Source organism: Thunnus albacares, chromosome 4 (assembly GCF_914725855.1).
Source record: "Thunnus albacares chromosome 4, fThuAlb1.1, whole genome shotgun sequence".
NCBI classification, from domain to species: Eukaryota; Metazoa; Chordata; class Actinopteri; order Scombriformes; family Scombridae; genus Thunnus; species Thunnus albacares.
In genome coordinates this window covers 32,333,170-32,353,253 of record NC_058109.1, presented here as the reverse complement: position 1 = coordinate 32,353,253, position 20,084 = coordinate 32,333,170, and the positions used below count along the sequence as shown (strand labels likewise).

General features: G+C 40.7%; 1 protein-coding gene across 3 annotated transcripts in view; it reads left to right on the top strand.

Moving 5' to 3' along the window:
* Positions 1 to 739: 739 nt before the first annotated feature.
* The window catches only part of klhdc8a (kelch domain containing 8A), a 38,342-nt gene continuing 18,997 nt past the window's right edge, over positions 740 to 20,084 (top strand). The window contains exons 1-2 of one of the 3 annotated variants that reach the window (XM_044349731.1): positions 740 to 1,621; positions 3,386 to 3,447. The gene's annotated coding sequence lies outside the window, so the exon portion shown is untranslated. Of the gene's footprint in view, positions 1,622 to 2,357; positions 3,310 to 3,385; positions 3,448 to 20,084 lie in introns of those variants that run through there. The other 2 variants (XM_044349733.1, XM_044349732.1) reach the window with 2 other exon arrangements.

The following is a 20,084-nucleotide window of genomic DNA, read 5'->3' as shown; positions in this document are numbered from 1 at the left end:
ACCTCATTTCTTTCTAACTCCTCACCTCCCTTTTTTTTTTTCTCCCAAACTTGTAGTCTTCAGCCCCCCGCTGACTCAAATTTGTTATTTATTTCACATAGCTCCCTCTGGAGCCACAAAAGGCTTTATACAACTTTTTACAAATATGCAGTTGTACTCCTCAACACCCGTAAACACACTTTGATGTGTAAAATAAAGTTCCCCTTTAGGAAGTTAGAAATTAAGAGTAAAATCCAAACTGACTCTGTACTGAACTAGCCTATAGCAGTAAACTCATCAGTGACTGAAGAAGACATTGACTGACACCCCACCCCCCACCTCCCAAATAAGTAGTGGTTCCTCCAACATGTGGTGCTGTTTTTGCAGTTTTAAAATAGTGTCTCTCTTCAAATAAATGAAAAGATACCTACATAGTCACAACCATACAAAAATGGAAGATGGCAGCCACCTTAAGATGTGTGTGAAGTCTGTTTCTGTTGGTGCAGTCACTCAAGTGCAGATAAGCATTTTTCACATCAAGAAGACCTCCCTCTTATGTGGCTTTCACTGTATCATCTTACTAAGCCAGTAAAGCTGCATTGAGGAATTGAAAAATGCTGTTCATGGTGTATGTGGGTGCTATTCAAGCAGATGGCTGCACACCATGACACAAAGGGGTATTTTAAAGGCTGCTTTCAATATTTGTAGAGAAAATGTATTGAAATTTGACCTCTTACATTACAACAATAAATTTAAAAAAAAGATTCTGTATTTCTTTACTATTACTTTATTAGCAGCAGAATGGAGAAAGCTTTGAAACAGCATTTAGACCTTCATGTTGGGAATTAAACAGTAAATGACCATAAAAGAAAACTGCAGGCTATCTTTTTGGTGTCTGGGAGGATACATTAGGGGGACTTGGTATCATAACCTCAATATTTTTAAAATCCTGGCTACAGCATTGCTCACTGGCTGGAGTCATTTCAGATGAACTGATAATTTAACACAATATTTTGTCTTACTACCACAAATGGTGTTAAAATGGGAGAGTTGTGGTGGTAGTGGGTTGCCTGTGGAGCTGTTCAGTGGTCAATAGCAATACAGTGACTGTTCTGTATGTGATGCCAGTATAATTCCTATTTCCTTATAACCCATACCTTTAGATTCATCTCATCTCTAAAATAGTCATACTATGACCTAAATGAGCTGAAAGACCAGCACTAAAATTCATCTTTCAATTCAAATACTCGAAATAGTGTCAGTGGGCTCCCCTTTACCAAATATAGGTTATTATCACAACACAGAACAACACACAGGCTCTCTCCCTCTCTCTCCGGATTGTACCATTGAAGGGATGAATTGTGACTTGTGCGATGAAAGCCGGAGATGAACACTTCATCTCTGACCCACATAATGGCGATTTATCAGGCTCTTTAAGCGGAGCTCTGTCGTATTGCAGCCGGCTCCTCTCCCCTCCTCCGCGGCCAAGGGGCTTCCAGCGGCTCGTCTCGCCTCCCATCTTCCTCCGCCTGGACCCGACTGCTCTCCTCTCTCCATCTCCATCCAGAGAGAGGAGAGGAGGGAGAAGGAGGAGAAGCGGCACACATACACACCGAACGAGGAACGACGGAAAACGGAAAAAGTAAGTAGCTTCAGAGAGGAAATAAATGGAAACGCAGCCATTTAAACAGATTTACACGACTCCTGGCTCAGTTGAAAAGTGATGTTGGTACTTGGACTAGCAGTATTTCGTTACACTGCTCCTACGTTAGGCTACCCAGCAGTCAGGAAACATCCAGAAAGTTACTGTTTTCTACCGTAAACTTCGGCTGTAAGAGGAGACTAACGCACATTAAGCTAGTGGCGCGATAAGATTAATGTAAGCTAACATTAAAAGTATTTTTAGAGAAGGGTGACATCTTGTTTTGCTTTATTGCTAGATGCAGTTTTCATGACAGTGCAGGAAGTCAATACACCAAGCCTAATACACTGTAAGGCCACTACAGTGGGGCATTATAGTGTAAATGCTGCTCCTGTTATTGACGTTGAGTGTTAAACTGTGATAAGTTAGCAGCTTCTATTACAAATATTAGGATAAACTTAATGATAAACTAGGGTCTATGGTAAGGTATTTGTCGAATATTGACGAATATTAGTGATAAGATAGGACATTAAAAAAAACATAACCTTTGAGTACCATTTCACACACCATTAATTAGCCTACCACAGACACACTATAGTGATATTTAAGCTATAATTTAGTGATAACATAGGGAATAATGAAAATACCATGAAGTACTGTAAGGTTACTGTACTGCAGATTCATAATTGAGTATTAAAGTACAAATATACTGTACACTCACTTGACAGTATGTTAGATAAACCAACTAATGCAATCCAATACAACAGCCTGTGAAAACTACCCTCGTAGGCTATAACTTTAGGAAGGTGTTTCTAATATTCAGTCTACCTTCGTTGATATAGGGTGACATAGTAACCATAAAGATGAATAAACACCTCTCTAAAAGAGTTTCAACAAGACCTGTATACTATAATCTTCATGACAGTCTAGGATTTATGACATTGCATTGCAGCGAGGTCTATCTCATAAACTAGCAACTGAGTGGAAATCCCAGTCTGAATTTTATTGAATTGTTTGTCACATAGGTTTCAAAAGGTTCTTTAACACCCTCTCTGGCCCGAGGAATGATGATTGATGATGATGGATCTATTGTTACAGTCCTCATGACAATGATGACAGTGAATATAAAGACCATTCAGGCCTTATCTGAAAGGTCACTTACTCAATATTCCCCATGCCTGTCTGTCCGTCTGTCTGTCTGTCTTCAGTCCGTCTTGGTTCAGGCTCAGCACAGATGTACAGGAGGAAGAATGACATTTCCTTCTCCTTCTTTCTTACCCGAGGGAGGCTGTCACTCTTGTCTACTTTGACACTTTGTTCCAAAGTTGGACATTTTCAACTTAACTTACAATTAAATAACAAAGTAGAAAAGTATTATTCAGTGGTCTCCATTAGAAACATAAGGGGAGAAACATGCTGCAACACTGCTCAATGTAAACTGCTGTTTCATATAAATATATATGGTATTTGACAGACTTCAATACTGTTGACATATTTCATCGGTACCACAAAAAGTACTGATGTTGATACCCAGCCCGAGTTGTGGCTGCAGAGTTAGGTAATACTCAAGAGTAATTCAGTGTCATTTGAGTCAATGTTAAAATGAATCTAATGCAGCATTACGTATATAATTCATCAGGATTAAAAAGGAACTTTCCTAGGAGACCGAGAACCTTTTGAGGAACAAAGTGAGTTTTGAGGATTAGAAATATGTATAATATAATATGGTGTAGAGTTTATAGTGTCAACTTCTCGATTTCACAGGTAATTAAATCACAGCGCTGAGAAATCGTCCCAGGTTTGCTGTCTGGGATTCCAACCTGAAGGTACAGTAGTTCCATTCATTTTCTTGTAGGAAAAGAGCCTCACCTCCTATATCTTCTCTCTCTTCTCCTGACACTCTCCACTCCTCCCTCCTCACCTTTTACTTCCTGCCGTCATGCTTTCTTGTTTTAGCGAGCATTGATTACTTCCTTCCTCGCACACTCATAAATACCATTTCACTCATTTGCTATGCGCAGTGAGCAGCAGTTATGTTAAATCGATGCAGTTCGATGCCAGCCTTAGCGTAACGTTACCCTGCTCATTTGCTCTTAAGGCAAACATAGGACGAGGCTCCTTCCTGTCAAAGTTAGGAGGAAGTTTAAAACTGATATACTATATGTCTGTCAGTGCCGTTGGGATGCTGGGCCATCTCTCTCTGACAAGGCAAGTGACATTTTCAATTTTTATATTGCCGGCAAAGCTCCAAAGTCACAGTTTGATTGACGTCTGGTAGCACATGCTTTGCATGTCACGATCCCGTCACTGTCCTATCTTTTTTGTGTTATTTTCTTGTAGTCCCTAGCCTCCTGTACTCCTCTCCAGCCTGTTTTTCCCTCCAAACCTGCCCTGCATCAGCCTCATCAGTCCTGCCATGCTCCTATTGTTTCCTGTACTCTTCTCTAGCCTGCCTTTCCCTCCACACCTGCCCTGCTCCCAGTCTTTACCCCAGCCAATCAGCTCCTCACCTGTTCTCATGCCCAGTCACCTGTTTCCTGTTCCCTTGTTAGTTCAGTTTGTATTTAGGCTAGGTCCTGTTGTTTAGTTCAGTCTTTGTTGGATCCTCTGTTCTGTTCAGTTTTGCTTTGCTTGCACTCCTGAGTCTTTCTGTAAATGAAGATAAATTCTTCAGCTCATGTGCCCTCTGTCTCCTACATTTGGGTCCAGCTGCTCTGCTCATTCCTTTGAGTGCAAAACAGCACATTACATAGGTAGCCTGTAAATTCAAACACAGTTTAATTCCACTGTTTTGGCCTGCTTCACCATAACATATTTTTTTCTCACAAACACAATTGGTGGTACTCTAACAGACTGCAAAACAATATTTCACATACTATATATATATATATAGTCAGATAATGTTTAGTTTCACAAAACAAATGCCGCCAAGTATAGATATCAGAACACTGATAACTAGCCTCAGTTTGTGCCTCTTACAGAGCTGCTGGTAGCGGTAATAAGTCTGAGAAGAGACAATAGAGAGGCGATGTTATACTAATAACCCAATATTCCTTTACTCTTGCAGTAAAAACAACACACGACCTGCCGATAACTAACTGTGCAATATTCAGAGCCTTGCAAGATATTCAGGCTGACAATGGTAACATAAACAGCAGGGCTACAGCTACATACTGACACTCCCCCACAGACACACACATTGGAGAGCCTCTCAGTGCTGAGCCGCTCGCTCAGCTGTAACACAGGTGCCACACAAAAACTTTTACAAAAGTCCATGAATGTGCTTCTAGTGACTGTCAAAGCTCCAGCGGACTCTGTGTTTCTAGCATGGACATGGAGAATCTGACAGCAGCTGCTCATGGCTGGTCATTTTGCTTGCATTTCTTCTTCGTTGTCACCTACAACTGCCGTCCATCTGACTGTCACCGGTCTGTTAAACACCTTCATAAGGAGGCAGAGGGTAATGGTGCTCTGGTAGTAGTGAGACAAAGTAGCTGAATCTATTCTGAGTGGTCCCATGTTTAAAAAAAAATGTATTGATACTTGGCGTCAGTGTATCGATAATGTACGGCAGGTTGAAATATCGCGATATGTTGCAATATCAATTTCTTTGTCCCACCCCTAATGTAGAGTAGTGAAATTTAATGTATCATTAGTATGTTGCTGTAACTCTGCCCCCGGAACAATTTTATGAATCAGTTTTATTCATCAATAAATTGAAATAAATAAATAAACAAAAACATAGAAAAAAACAACAAGACATACGTTATTCTATATGTGATGATATTTGGTCAGGTGGTTCCTATGCAGATGACAATGATCCTAATCATTCCTCATCTCTGCCGGAGGCTAGCAGCTCCAGGCAACATTAGCTGCTACTAGCATAACACACCTGAATCTGTACAATTGAGTGAAATGAGTTGAGTTGTTGGCTCCAGGCAGGGTCAGAAATTAACAGGGGCTCAGAGCAAAATGCCTCTAAAAAACGTGAAATTGCTCTTTGAACTGGGATGACGGGAGCTCTTAAATGCCCTTATAAAATAGTTGAAACAGTTAAACAGACTTATTTCGTTTTGCAAAGTGTGTCTAGATTTTGCTCTGTATTCAAACTGCGACTCAGAATTGGCAGGGACAGCTAGGCTTCCATTCCCGCACAACCCCCTCCTCCTGCTCGAGCATTGCGAGGTTGGGAGGAAGCCGCGATGGCTATTAACGGTAACATTACCAACATGGAGTCGCACTTCCAGCTGAGTCACAGTCAGTTCGAAATGAAAGTATGTTAGAAATCTTGACAGTCATTGACCCTCTCCCAATCTGTCCTGTGCCTAAAAAAGCTCTCATAGCACGTTATTTTGGAACATAGAGTGCCGTACATAACATGCCAGACAATCATCAACATTGTTACATAACATTTTTGTTTATACTTAGTTATAATCTGTAGCTAGGATATAACTCAGTGTGAGTATTTTTCCCCATTAGTTGTTCTTGCATTATAAATTCGGCTGCTCCCTTCTCTTTTTTAAATGAGACTCATCTGTCAAGCAACATAGAACAAAGGTATTTCCCATCATTTGAAAAAAAAAACCCTGGAAATCATCCAAAATGCCACCAAAACATATTTCATGAAGGCAAAAAAAGTAAATTTCCTTCCCTGGCTCCAGGTTTGACAAGGAAGAAGAATGCATTGACTAAAAATGTCATATCTCTGCTGCATCGATTTTAATCCTTTTTTCTTTCTTTCTTTCTTTCTTTTTTTTTTAACTGTCCGTCGTGAGTCCAACAGTGTTAGAGGAGTGCAATACTAAATCAGTAGAGTCCACTTTTAGCAGTGTGAGTGTTTTCATACCAGCTTGAGGATGAGCAGCCTGATTCGCTGTGTATCTGTGGGACAGGTAGATGAAAGTCAGCCTGCCTGCTGTGTTAAAGGCTCAGAATACGCTTTGAAGACCTCCTGCTGATTTATGATCCACACACAGAAGAGGGAAACACCCAGTTTATGTGTTGTATAGATTCCTTTACCCATAGACACACCTCCTGAATAACTCTGCCTGACAGAAAATGCCTTCACTGTGCGCAAATGATCTCACTCTAAAAGTCAACCACTCAATTCTTAAAGGAGTGCAAGTACAGGATACACACTCACACACATAAAAGCAGTGAAGGGACCGTTAGGGAGTTAATTCCAATTCTGCTGACAGTAGATAGGTCCTACCATTCTCTCTCTCTATCACATAGTAATTACTTATAAGGCCACAGGGATTATGATGTCCCCAACTCCCATCTGTAATAGAGCTTGTGCTCCATATAACCCTTTAGCTTTGCTCCCCCGTCTCTATCACCCCCTTCATTAAGCTGTCCCTCCCTCTCATTATCCCCTCTATGTAATATCCTCCATCCATTAACTTATCCCACTTCTCCCACTCCTCACCATTACTCCCCCTCCTCTTTCTACCTCTCCTCCATTTTTCCTGCCCCCTTCTCCCCCTCTTTTCTTACGCTTCTTCCTCCTCTGCTCTTTTCTCCACTCAAGCCTTCACAGCACTGCCACACTGGATCAGCTCACTCTAATTTGACTCCTACACAGCAGTCGGTGAGAGAGAGCAGAACCACTATGCCCTGAATATAAGTGTTAGAAGGGGAGGGGTTGTGCTTCAGGGACACAATACAGTATGGTGGAAAGTGAATATACGTTGCCCTTATGTAACCAAGCACGTTCTTCGGTGCAAGCATGTCATGCCCGTGCATGCATCAAGCTTCGTTTTTTTTTCTCAGCTCTGCAAATGTTTGATTTTTCCTAAGCGCCTGTATCTATTTCCGTCTCGTCTCCATGGCTCCTGGCACAGCAACATGCAAAATACAGCCATGTTTTCTGATGAGCTTCTCTTCGGCTTCAGCTGCCTCCAACAACTCATCCAGATGTTTGTGCATCTGTGCGTCGAAGTGCGAGTGTGTGTGTTGTGTAAATGTGTATGTTCGTGTAGGTATACTGTATAATTGTTTTTCAAAAGGTGGTTCAACTCTGACCTCCAGTCGGTGATCATCAGAGGCCTCCACCCTGTAATACAAAGAAAAGCCTGTTTTATTTATTTATTTTTGAAAAAGCAGTCATTTTTGTTCTTAACCCTTAGCTCATATAGAGAGAGCGGCAGAGATCTTGAGCTGTGGAATGGTTTGTGGTAGGTGTTGACTGCTTGTGACTTGAAGACTGTGGCTAGATGTTCTGACAGCTCAGCCACATAGGGGAGTCCCATGAGGATGCTTGTGGTGATTTGGTCTTTAGTCAGGGCAGGATTGTCATCATCCAACTGTTGGACATGCTACATCTACCACTCCCCATCCTCCTCCTCACTTATAAGATGTTCTGCTGTATGTTAGGGCTCTCACTTCTTTTTTGAAATTCGAGCCCTAACCCCTGCTCGAACATGGTGAAAAATTAAATATTCAAACTTTAATAACCTTTAAAATTTATAATTTGTAAGTGCAACAGACTGCCTTGTACCTTTTTAAAATTCACTATCAGCTTAATCTATTGCATTCTCTTTGACCTATCAGTAAACTAAGCTAATAAATAAAAGCAGATAAGGACACTTGCGAGCAAAGCCGTGCTGACCGGATAATCATGACACTGGAGCTTCTGAGAAGCCGTGTGTTGAGGTATTTCTATTGCAGCTACCAGATGGGCTCAGGGTCCTAGCTGTGTGTTCTACAGAGTAGTGATGACACGTTAGCATACGTTAACTGGCTAACTAATCTAACTTAACAATATCGTCCGTTACATAATGCCATGAGTTATGTTTGTTTGTTTTGAGTTATTGTGTCTTGTTGTGGATAATTTATCTGTTTTTTGGGTTCTAGCATAAATGCTACAGCTAATTGGTGCACTGCCATAACGTTCCGGGTGGAACTCATGCTCTAGAATTACTGTTCCACATGTTGGAGTAAGTGAATAACTACTTTGACAGTAATTGTTTGGGTCGTAGCGTATTCTTTGTATGACTGCATGCACTGAACTGTAATCTCCGTACTATGATGGTTCAGGGCCAGTACATGGTTCTAGGAGAGACTGTTGATTAGGATATTGTATTAAGACACAGTTGGTAGGAGATTTGAATGCTGGAGAAACAACTGAGGTTTCCTCTGTCAAGATGGAAAACTACTGGTTTGTCACAGTTTTTCAGCATTTTTGCCTTACTGAAATGCATTTGTGGGTTGTACATTGAATTAGTTGTTGTATTTTTTCTAATAAATAATGAAGCAGTCCCAGACTGCAGCAGTACATCTATCTATATATGTATTTATATACATAGTAAACTTAGTTTGGCATTTACATTTTATTAGATGTGGACCTCTTTCTCTACACAAACAATCACACAATCAAGATTTGTTTGTTTAAATGGTTGTCTGTGGTGTGAACACATGGCATCCATACACTTTCTGACATACAGTCAATGATAAACCCTTCCCGACACACAGCCAATCATAATATGTGACGTCATCTGTAAAAGCAAGACCCCGAGCTGATCTGGCAGGCTGAGCTGATCTGGTACCCACACCGGGGCTTACACATAGTAGGTCTGCCAACTTTGTAAAAAGCAGCTGCTGTACTCAACAACGACAACCAATGGCGTTTTAAGAGGGAAAAATGGTGGGGCAACAACAACTACTTTTGACATAATGCTTCATATTCTCCCTGAAATCATAATGTTTTCACTCCTCTACAGCATAACTACAGGACACTACAGGACTAGAATAAAATATGGCAATGTGACTGTCAATATAAAAAGCTGTTTGCAGGCTGAAGAATAGTAATAGGAGGAGGCATTTTCTGGGGAACATGTTTTAAGAAAATGCAGGAAGGAGAATAGAAAATGACAAATAAGTATCTCACTATTCACAGGATTGAACAGTTCAGCAGCAGTGAGTTTTGCACCAAGCCTTTGATCCACCATAAAATCCAACCATAACCATTAGAAAAATTACCTAATGGAACAACATTACAAATGCATTCCAGGCTTTAACAGCAAGATAAACTATAATTCTTTCTCTCACCATTTCAAAGCTCAGTTAAAGAAAAAGTAGGCATGGCGGTTCTTCCTCTGGGCAAACTTTTCAATAACTCTGATGTTAAAATCCTGTAGTTGCTGTTTGTATGTGCTGTCAATTTATAGCCTAAGCTATGTTTACTTGGCCGAGCCCAACTTTACCACACTTTCCTAGTCTAGATGACTCCCGTTGCTTTCATGTTTGATAATCCTCTCAGAAAGATGCTTGAGATCCTGAAAACCTGCTCTTGACCTTTCTGAAAACACATACAAGAAGCAAAAAAGTGCCTTCTTGGACTCATTTTTTCTAAAGAAGCAATTAAATATGCAATTATTTTTGCCTGTGGTTTGGCCCATGGCTGGTGGGCACCGAGGCATTTAATCTCACACTTTTATTCAAAAAGCAGAGTTTTAAACTTGTGTTCTAGAAGATAATCCACTTTGTTCATGATGGCAGGTAATTTTCCAGGAGAAATACACTAACCGCTAACTACAAGCAAATGAGACAATTTACTGAGCAAATAGAGCCAAATAAATAGCAGTGGGGCAACAGGCAATCAGCCCCACTTGGCATCAAGTTAAAGCCACCTGCTTTTATTGCCAAAGGCTTTGAGTATATGTATTGTTGTTTTGTTTTGTGAGGCAGCAGAGGCATCAAATGAGTGGAGCACCATCAATTCTACAACGTGTCTGACTGCCTACTAAAGACACAGTGCAATCTCAAAACACATAGTGCAGATTTATGACACCACACAGGAAAATATAAAGACTGACCGCTGACGAATAGACATCACTGGCCATATATGCTTATGACAGTCACAGCAAAATTGTATCTGAGAAACATAACGGTAGGCTTTATGGGTTGAGTTTGAGTTAATATGAACAAACTACTTGATAGTTCAAATTTGTTTAAACTTGACGCTTTGAATAAGTGATAACCCTACTCTATGTAGGAGGGTCCTAAACCCCTTCCTTCAGCTTTCACATGAGCATTATCATCTTCCAGATCAAATAAATACATAAAGGCTAAGAAAAAGGGTTCAGATCAGGGCTGGCCGATATGGCCAGAAAATAAAATCAACATTTTTTTCAAGCTTTGGATCAATTTTTTCCCCTGCAGAATACAGGAGTGAAACACCATATTTTTTAAAGACATCATATGCAAGAATAATAAGACTTGCACAGTCTGCAATGCTGTCATCATTATCCATGAAATACAGCTTATCCCACACAGCCCTCGACTGTCAGTACCAGATGCTTCAGCTAAGTAAAGGACAAACACGCAGTTTAATGACCAGCTTCAGCACAGACAGAGTAGAAAGGTCTGCTCACTAATTCACCTGCTGCTCGAAAAATATCAGCCTGATATCTACAGACTGCTGGCTAGCTAGCGTTAGCTACCTCGCAGGCAGGGACAGACTGGGAATCATCTCAATTTGCACATGTAGAATGTGCAAATCGTTATGTCGACCCCCAGAGCTTCAGCTCTCGTAACCAGAGATGATGCCTTGTCGACAAACATACCAAGAGCACAGTTCAGTGTGCAATCATTTTCAGTGGGCCCTTCTTATAGATGATACCAGTAAATTCACTATAAGATATCCACCGGGAGTCATCACAGTCCAATAAACTGCAGCGGGTGTGCATGAAGTGTAACTATTCACGTCATTGTTCACAGGAGTGTCGTGACTCAAGACAGCTAATGTAGCAGCTATCATCTAGGTTACTTCTTGACTAAAAGTTTTGTGAATGTTGTGATTTGATTTGTACAATTTAGACATTTTACTCATGGGAGGAAAAAAAAAAATCAAATTTATCCAATTATCTTCAGTATATTGCACAGCCCTGGGTTCAGGCCCCCAGCTAACTCAATAGACTCCATGGCAACGTTGGCAAACTGTCAAACTTCCTGTTTACGTCACCCCAAACATGATGGGAACTTTAGTGCCAAAACTCAAGATATCTTCATCTCAAATGGAAGAAAACCCCAATATGAGTTTTAGTACAATAGGCAGTACCAAGACATAACATTACCTATCAATGTAGTTCTTAAATCCCTGCAACACTGACACTCTCCTCTGTACATTCATATAAAATATTATTATATATGTCTTTAATTTATTCAGTGAGATAACAATATGGCATTCCTATATCTAAGACATATAGTGACTCTGCTAAAAACCAGTAAATAAAGGCAGTAAAGACAAAGCAAAAATTCAGAAGTAACTATGTTACTGTCTCCACCTGATAAAGAATAATGTCAGCATTTAATTGGCAGGTCATCTCAAGTTATGTGTGTTTGCTGCCCTCAATATATTGTTGTCTTTTTTATGTGTTTCTCAATGGGACCTCACAGGCTGATAGATGGTCAGTGAGTTCATCTAATGGACACACAGAGTGACATGAAAACCAGAGCAGGAGAAAGAATTAGGTGCTCTGTTCTCTCCTCCTCAACATGACTGCACACTTGAGTTGCTACGGTGACAGTGTACATTTACAGCATCTGTCAGCTGAACACACAGACAAACGCGTGTACACACACACACACACACACAAATAAAACACACTCATGTAGACGGCTAAACCAAGCCAGGAGAGGGGAAAAGAGTGAATTGTTTGTCTTTTAAAGGCAGATAAGAGAAACGCCAACTGCTCTGCGTCAGCCTCGGCCAGCAATCAGCCACAACTGATTTAGCCTCAGCTCTTTCATTATAGGACCTGGACCCTGCGTTGCCAGATTCAGCCTGCTAATTCACTTCATCAGTACCATCACAGACACAGTAACAGCTGGGCTGGAGCGTTTTGTCATTTCAATCTTCTGTAAAATATGTAAATGACAACATGCACAGTGAGGTGGCCAGCAGCAGCAGCAGCAGAAGCAGCAGCAGCAGCAGCTAAAAGAAGATCCGGGGACAACAGCAGGTAATTTTCCTGCTGCAGAGTTGTGGCAACATTATTATGCAGCATTGTTACTTCTCGCCATAGTCTTTTTGTCTGTTGAGAGTGATTTATTACAGATAGCACATGGTGCCTTTCTGTGTGCACAGTAGAGATAAGATTAGAGGGGAGAGCAGCCATTGGCTCTCTTTTCCCCCTTGGAGACTGAGGGATGCCGTTTCTCCCTCTGGCCTATTGATCCCGAGGTCAGCTCTCAGACTCAAAGGAGAGTCTTGGTTGAGCGACTCCGCAGCTCACAAACCTTCAGACTTTAGCTTTCTGCCTGGCTCTCTTAAGGCAGTACATTCACCTAATCTGGTCTGGACCGTTAGATCATTTGGAGCTGGGATGCCAGGTAACCCGGAGATTCATCTAATCTTGGAGCTGACCAACCAGCAGGATGTCTGCAGCTGCTGCTGGGAGCAAGCTGGTGATTCAGTTGGCTGAGAGGAGTTGAGCTGCGGATCTGTCAGCCAGAGAGGCTCAATGCATTCACAGCGGAATGTGCTGTATGTTCACATGGTGAAGGAGAGCTCTCGCATCTCAAGCTGCCATAAGAGGCTGTGTAATTGTCATGTAGAGTGTAATGTGCAGAGGAAACAAGGCCTGCTGCCCGGCAAATCATACCCAAAAGCAATCCACAAGTTCCTCTGTTACTTGCTGACTCCCTTGTCGCTGTTCAGCTCTTTGCTGTGGTGTGTCTGCTCTGCACTTCCTAGAGATTACCTATCAATGAAACCGTATGGGTAGCACTTCTTCTTTCCTTGCATTTACTTAAGATGAAGCTTGGGCTTTTCTACATCTCTGTGCATCGCAGCTATACTGCCAGTTCTTCTACTGGTTCCAAAGAAATCACATCTTTTTTTGTGATTCAAGAGTTTCAAGAAGGCCCTACGTGACACCAAATATTTGCAACAGTTGTATCAAAGCTTTTAGGGACTGACTATCACAGCCTCTAACAGGCTCCATACTGGCAGGAAGAAACCTTGACAGCATGTAAAGCACTTTTCAGACATGGAACATGGCTAGTTTCATATATCTATTAATGCGATGGCATTTTGTCATTTTTTTCCTACGGCTTCATCCATGACACGACATTTGTGGAAAGCGCCAGTGCTTGCACGATATTTGACACTTGGTGCATGAGAGGAAACAGAAAGAGAGAGAGAACAGTAGTGAGTTGGAAAATAAGGATGTGAAGGAAGAAGAGCGTTGTCTGTTCTCTCACAGGCTGCATCAGCGATCAGCAGAAAAATATCTTGCTGTTATTTGTTGTTATGTAATTAATACTAGCTATAGGAACAGGGTTGGGGTTAGCAGGTGTGAGATATAGTATTATCTTTATTTTACTGTAGCTTTTAGAGCTCAGGGGGAACAAGTGGTCTGAGGGTGGAAACCAGCCTCACAACTGATTCAGGAAAAAACAATGAATTAGAAATTGTTGTTTATGGACCTGGTGCATTGCCACAGCCCTTCCGTATGGTGCATGGCACTCTGTTAACCTCAGTAGGCTGAACTTCAGTAGTGTTATTCTCATTGAACAGATAAAAAGTAACAAAACAAATTTATTTATATGAAAATGTCCCATATTATTTACTCAGAGGCCTTTAGTAATAAAGAAGAACTGCTGCGTCTTCACTTTGCTGCATCTGTCTTCACTCTCCAAAGTTTTTCTTGCTCCTAAAGTTAAATGGATCTGTATCAATAGCGGGTCGTTGCCATGAAGTAGTTGGCCTCTGCTGAACTTCACCAGATAAGACTTGTTTGAGCCAAAACAGTGCTGATTGTATCAGACTCAGGGAGGTGGAACTGCTATTGGAGCTCTGGGGAATGATTTCAGCATTGTTAAAACCAGGCCAGTGTGAAAAGCTGTTAGTCTGATAAAGCTCTGGCAACCTTCTCCGGCATTTTTACACACATTCACACACACACACGTATACACACATCCAAATAAGCGCTAACAAATTTTGGCAACTTTAGTGATGTACTGAGGTCAGCTACAGACTGCAGCACAGATGCTCTATTTGAATACTGCAGACTAATTAAGTACAAGTCAATAAACGATCCCTTGCTGAACTGCCTGCACACACAGTGAGAGTGAGAGCAGAGTACAGGGAGGGTTGTTTTTAGATCAGAATAAAGCTCACCAAGCATTTTATCTGACCTCTAAATAATAAAAAAATAGGTTACTGCACTACAAACAACCTGGTGTAGGAGGTTACTGAAGCCCTCTCGAATCACAACCCAACATGTAAAGCACACTTGAGAGGAGGATTAAAGGAGACTCATGCAAGGAGTTTGCTCTTAAAATATTCAAACCATATAGAAGGTTAAATATTGCTGCTGTATTTTGAAGCTTTAATGTGGCAGTCAAAGCTGTAGCCACGATTATGGTTCTTTTCATCATTAATTTCAAAGCTGTTTATTGCCCATATGCAGGATGGATTTAATCTTGTAAAAAACAAGATGAAAGAAACATGTTAATGCATACGTTAATTCACATTTAAAGGGGCACTCCAGTGATTTATTCCGTAAAGTCGGAGGACTCGCAGGAGAAAGAATAAAAAAAAGAATTGGCAGAATCAAGTCAGCAGCGGGCGAAATATTTTAGTTTCCAAATCACTGGATACTACATTTCCCATAATGCAACCCAGTGGTGTCTTTCATTATATCTTGCTTCCACCGGGCATGGCTACGTCGAGTTCCATTTGCAATGCAGTTTTGTTCGGAAATCGGAGCATGTCAACAGAATCGGGCAGTTCAGTTGCGCTGCTACTACAGTAATTACGGCAGCCTAGGTCAAAGCCTAACGAGCACCTTTAGTATACCGTAACTACCGCAGTAGCAGCGCAACTGAACTTCCCGATTTTGCTGACGTGCTCCGATTTTGTTGATTTGGTCATTTTTCTTTGATTTTTGTGCTTCTACCATGGGTAGGTAGGCTACATAGTTAAATGGTTTCTTTATTTGTCTGTTTTAATTGTGTTTATTGTTGATATGCGATCGGGATTCTTCAAAATTGAAAATTCACAGGATGTTTGCTCTATGCTGTATCTGTGTCTGACTTCCTGCCTGGCTGGATCTACTCTGTGCAGCTTGACGCGGCTTACGTCAAAAATAGATTAGGCACGTATTCTTAGCATAGCAGAGTGAAGAGCCGCTTCTGTGACGCTTCTGAAATGATGGAACCGATGCAGCCGTGCCCGGTGGAATCAAGGTGTTAGACCCTTTATGCATCCACACCCAAGCTCTACACCCCCAGTTTCTAATGCAGGCTTTCTATTATAAATTCATAGTCTCCAAGCCCATGCCAATATCTTTAAGGTTGCTTTTCTTTTTTGATACATAGAAAGAATTTGTTGATCACACCCTCGTTCACCAGTGATTGTGCTTCTGCACAGTTTCAGGAAATTATAGACCACAGACTGCATTCAAGACTGTGGGCGAATCTTATTTTCTGATTTCCAATGTATAGGAATGACTTTCCAGATTGTAATGTGTGATCACGTCAGATTTTTTTTTTTTTCAGGCATCCTGTAACTTTCTGCATCGGTTGCTGTGGTAACAACCTAGATGTGTGTATGTATTCTAACTGCTGGTGTGATTTTTCAACACAGAAGGAAAACAACAAGCTGCCATCTAGATGGAAATATGTCTCAGTCTATGCCACAGGAATATCTTGTTACAGTCCTCCACTCAAACAGACATCAAGGAGCGAGGAGACTCTTGCTGTATACAGTCACGTGTTGAGCTGTAATCACAGCCTGCTACTTTGCAATCTGGATGTCAACATTGTGATGCAACGACAGTTTCAAATGTAACTGAGTGGCCAGACTGAGACACATCTGAGGAATAATTTCTAATAATGTTGTGCAACCAGGTAGCATCATACTGTAACTACTTACTACTTTCATCCTTGACAGTTCATTATCCAGAATGAACACTGATATGATGAATTCAGCTCCCTAAAATAGAGCTATGCAGTAATTTAGGGTACTCATTTCTGATTTTGACGTAGTTTGAGTCTTTTGATGAAAATGTATATTAGTTTTGGTCAAATAGTCATTTGAATCTCCGGTTTTAGTCAACAAAAACTAAAGTCTTTTTAGTTTAGTCAGTTTAGGTCAGCATTTTTAGTGATCTCCTGGACTTTACATCTCAGGTAAATGAGCAGTCTGTTGCATGGCAGTAAAGTGCATTGCAAGACTTAAAACCTTCTCTTACTATACAGATTAGTGTACAATATAATATTCACTGTTTGTCTCTATCATGCATATGTATGATCAGGAATAATGGTTAGTTAAAGTGAAGTTAACTCCTGAGAAAAGGAGACTTGGTCCTGATTGGTTCCCATTAATAAACAATGACTAAAAGCCATCCAATCAGGTGAACTCGTAGCATTTGAAGTGAAAGTCACTGCCTGGCGTGTTTTCCTAGAAATTCTTTCAATTGAAGTAATTCGATTAAATTTTAACTGGAGAAAATGTATTTGAAAAATGTTCTTCACGATACATTTGAAAACAAACTCATGAGAAATGAATAACATTGGACTATAAATGTGAGCGTTAATTCAATCTGATTCTCTGTTAGTCTTTCCCGGGGAAGAGTAATGCTTCCAGGTCTGATTAATAAGGGATTAACTGACATGGCGGTGCAGTTGGATCCAGTTTAGTCATCTCAAATATTCCAATTTGTTGTATTAAATGTTATTACTGGCTGGATTTGTTCCTTGGCTTCAGGTTAGGTTTTGCAATCTCAGTATTTGCATATTCATGCGTTTAAGATCCATAAGGGGAACAACCAACAGACCGAGTTCAGATGTTCCTCCTCCACTACAACCTGTTTATCATAAATTATTTTTATTGTCATTCAAACTCGGATGGAAGGTTGATAAGATACTAATCAATGATAAGAGATGATATGAAATTAACATACACTTCATCATGCTTCATTTAATGATTGAAGCTTTACATTTAGAGACACTCCCTGTATGGAGGGAGCGTAGGGAGAGTTACTACGCAACCTAATTAAAAGTTTCAAGTTGGAGGCATGCTGATTGTAAATGACTTCAGATGATGCTGGTGGGCTTACTGTTGATCTCAAGCTGTTCAAGCAGTTAATTAAAAAAAACGATGTGGCGAACCAAATCGGTTACAGATTGCAATTAATGCACTCCGTGAGCCGGCCGAGAGAGAGCTATCCTGCCTCGTTAGCAAGTGCACGCCTGCCGGGGTCAGCCTATAGGAGAGCAAGCGCTTTTATTGGTTTCTCATCCTTTTTCATAAGCCATTATTAACTGCAAACCAAGCGATAAGCAATCATGTGCAAAAGCAAAAAAAAAAAAAAAAAAAAAAAAAAAGCTAAAGCTGAACCTCTTGGGAAAAGCCTAACTGTTGCTATGGCAACCTACCCCGCACACTAAAATGGGGAAGATTTTATTTTGAAGGGCAGTCCTCTCTTTATCTTCACCCTCCATTCTTTATTCCTCCGTTTGTGTGATGATCAAAGGTATGACAGGTAGATAAAGCGTGGTAGTAAAACGGAGGGAGGTGGGCAGAGAGGGAGAGAAAAAAGGGGAAGGGGTGGGGGTATGTGTTAAAAAGAGATGTGAAGCTTTAAAGGATAAACTGCTGAGAGGCTGTGTTCAATCACAGCTGGGTATTATAACAGTAGTCACATTTCCACTTAAATCTACTCCCTGTGACCTCCTCATAACACACCTGACTGACAGTAATGACCACAGTTATGTCTCCCTGTGTGACATGTAAAGCTGTGATACAGGGAGCATTTAAGGTAATGTAGTCAGAATTAGGTTTTCAGTGCACCGTGGGTTTATTCTGGATGCTCCCTCCCACGTCAATGACAGACTTCCTCCCCTGTTCCTCGCTGGAAACTATACGTAGGCGGGAGATGTGGGTTACACACAGGAAACAGAAAGCTACTGAGGGATGACACAGGAAAAAACAACAGCGGTGCCTGACATAGGAACGACAAGGAAGGAAACTTATACATGGGAGACGCTGTGTCAGTTCAGTTCCACTAGACTACAGCTGCTACTCATCTGAGGGGAGCATGGCAGATTCACAGTTACATGCGGGCAAAGTGATGTAGTGTTAAAGGGAAACTGTAACTTGTAGTGAATTATCATCATACAGTAAACATCTTTTATGCAGTTTGTCCTGCCATGTGACCAGACAATCCAGTAAGTCAAGTAAGCGTTATTCTTCAAGTGAGAAGATGAGAACTTGAAGGAGATCCAAGGCTGGATGAGTCATTTTAATGAGACACTTGTAAAGCTGCCAGACTTGTTGAAGACAGCAGATTTTTATGTTGTAAAAAGTGAATTCTTACACCAGAATTGGGTGTGTGTCGTTGGATTTTGTTGACAGTGACACTGACAGTGTTAGCTAATGTTTCTTTGTACTACTCATTAATGTAAGACTTGAAAACCGTTACCTTGGAGGAGTACCACAATAGTTCAGGCAGTAGGTGTATTTCTTGAAATACTCTTTTGTTCATGCATCAGCTTGAAAAAGTATTCAAGACCTTTACTTATTCGTTGACTTTTGGGCCACTTTGGTGCAGTGCAACAAGCTCTAATAAAGTTGATATGGCAGATGTGTTAGCAAACAGTCGCCTATTTACACATTCATCAGAGCAACATTAGCATTCATTTGGAGTCGTGTTTGTGTCCACCTGGCGAATGTAAGTCCAAAATTCACTCTCCTTTTAGCCCTGTTTTGGTCTCCACCCACTCCTGAGACTAATATCTGGCTCTAAAGCTGCTAAATGCTCCACTATGTGCACCACCTTTGTCTGTTTGCTGAGCAGGTAGTGTAGAGTGGGTTTAGCAGAGCTGACTGAAAACAACTGCCTGCTGTCAAAGCTGATGAGAGCGGTGACCCTGAACCAGAACAGTAAATCTGCAGACAGTAAAACCAAAACATTCAGCCGAAAGACACTAAAATGCTCCGCTTAAATGAGGGGAACCATAGAGTTGGATGATAATTATTGGTGGGGACATTTTTCACATACACACACAGTCATTTGATCCATTGTTAATAGAAAAATATTGATTTAAGCAGCTTGGAGTAAAAGTAGCAATACTTTTACTTTTTTACTGTACTTTACTTTTTTTTTAGAAAAAATTAACTTTGTACTTCTGATTTTTAATTTATAAGCTAGAATTTGCACCATTGGTGCTGCAATGAAATTTCTACAGTAAAAGTACAGAAGTATCATTAATAAAGTATACTAAAAATATCATGTACCGGATCATCATTTCAGATGCATTAATGTGTAAGTATCTTGAGCTAATTTTGCTGTTGGGCAGTTTGATCTGTAACAATGAATCTTTTATAAGACAATCTTATGTTTTGTATGAAAATCTTAATCTGCAAAGTAAGTAGTAATAGCTGTTAGATCATTTTTAAAGAGGACATAACGTGCACATATACATGTCTGTAGTTTTAATCTGGGGCTCT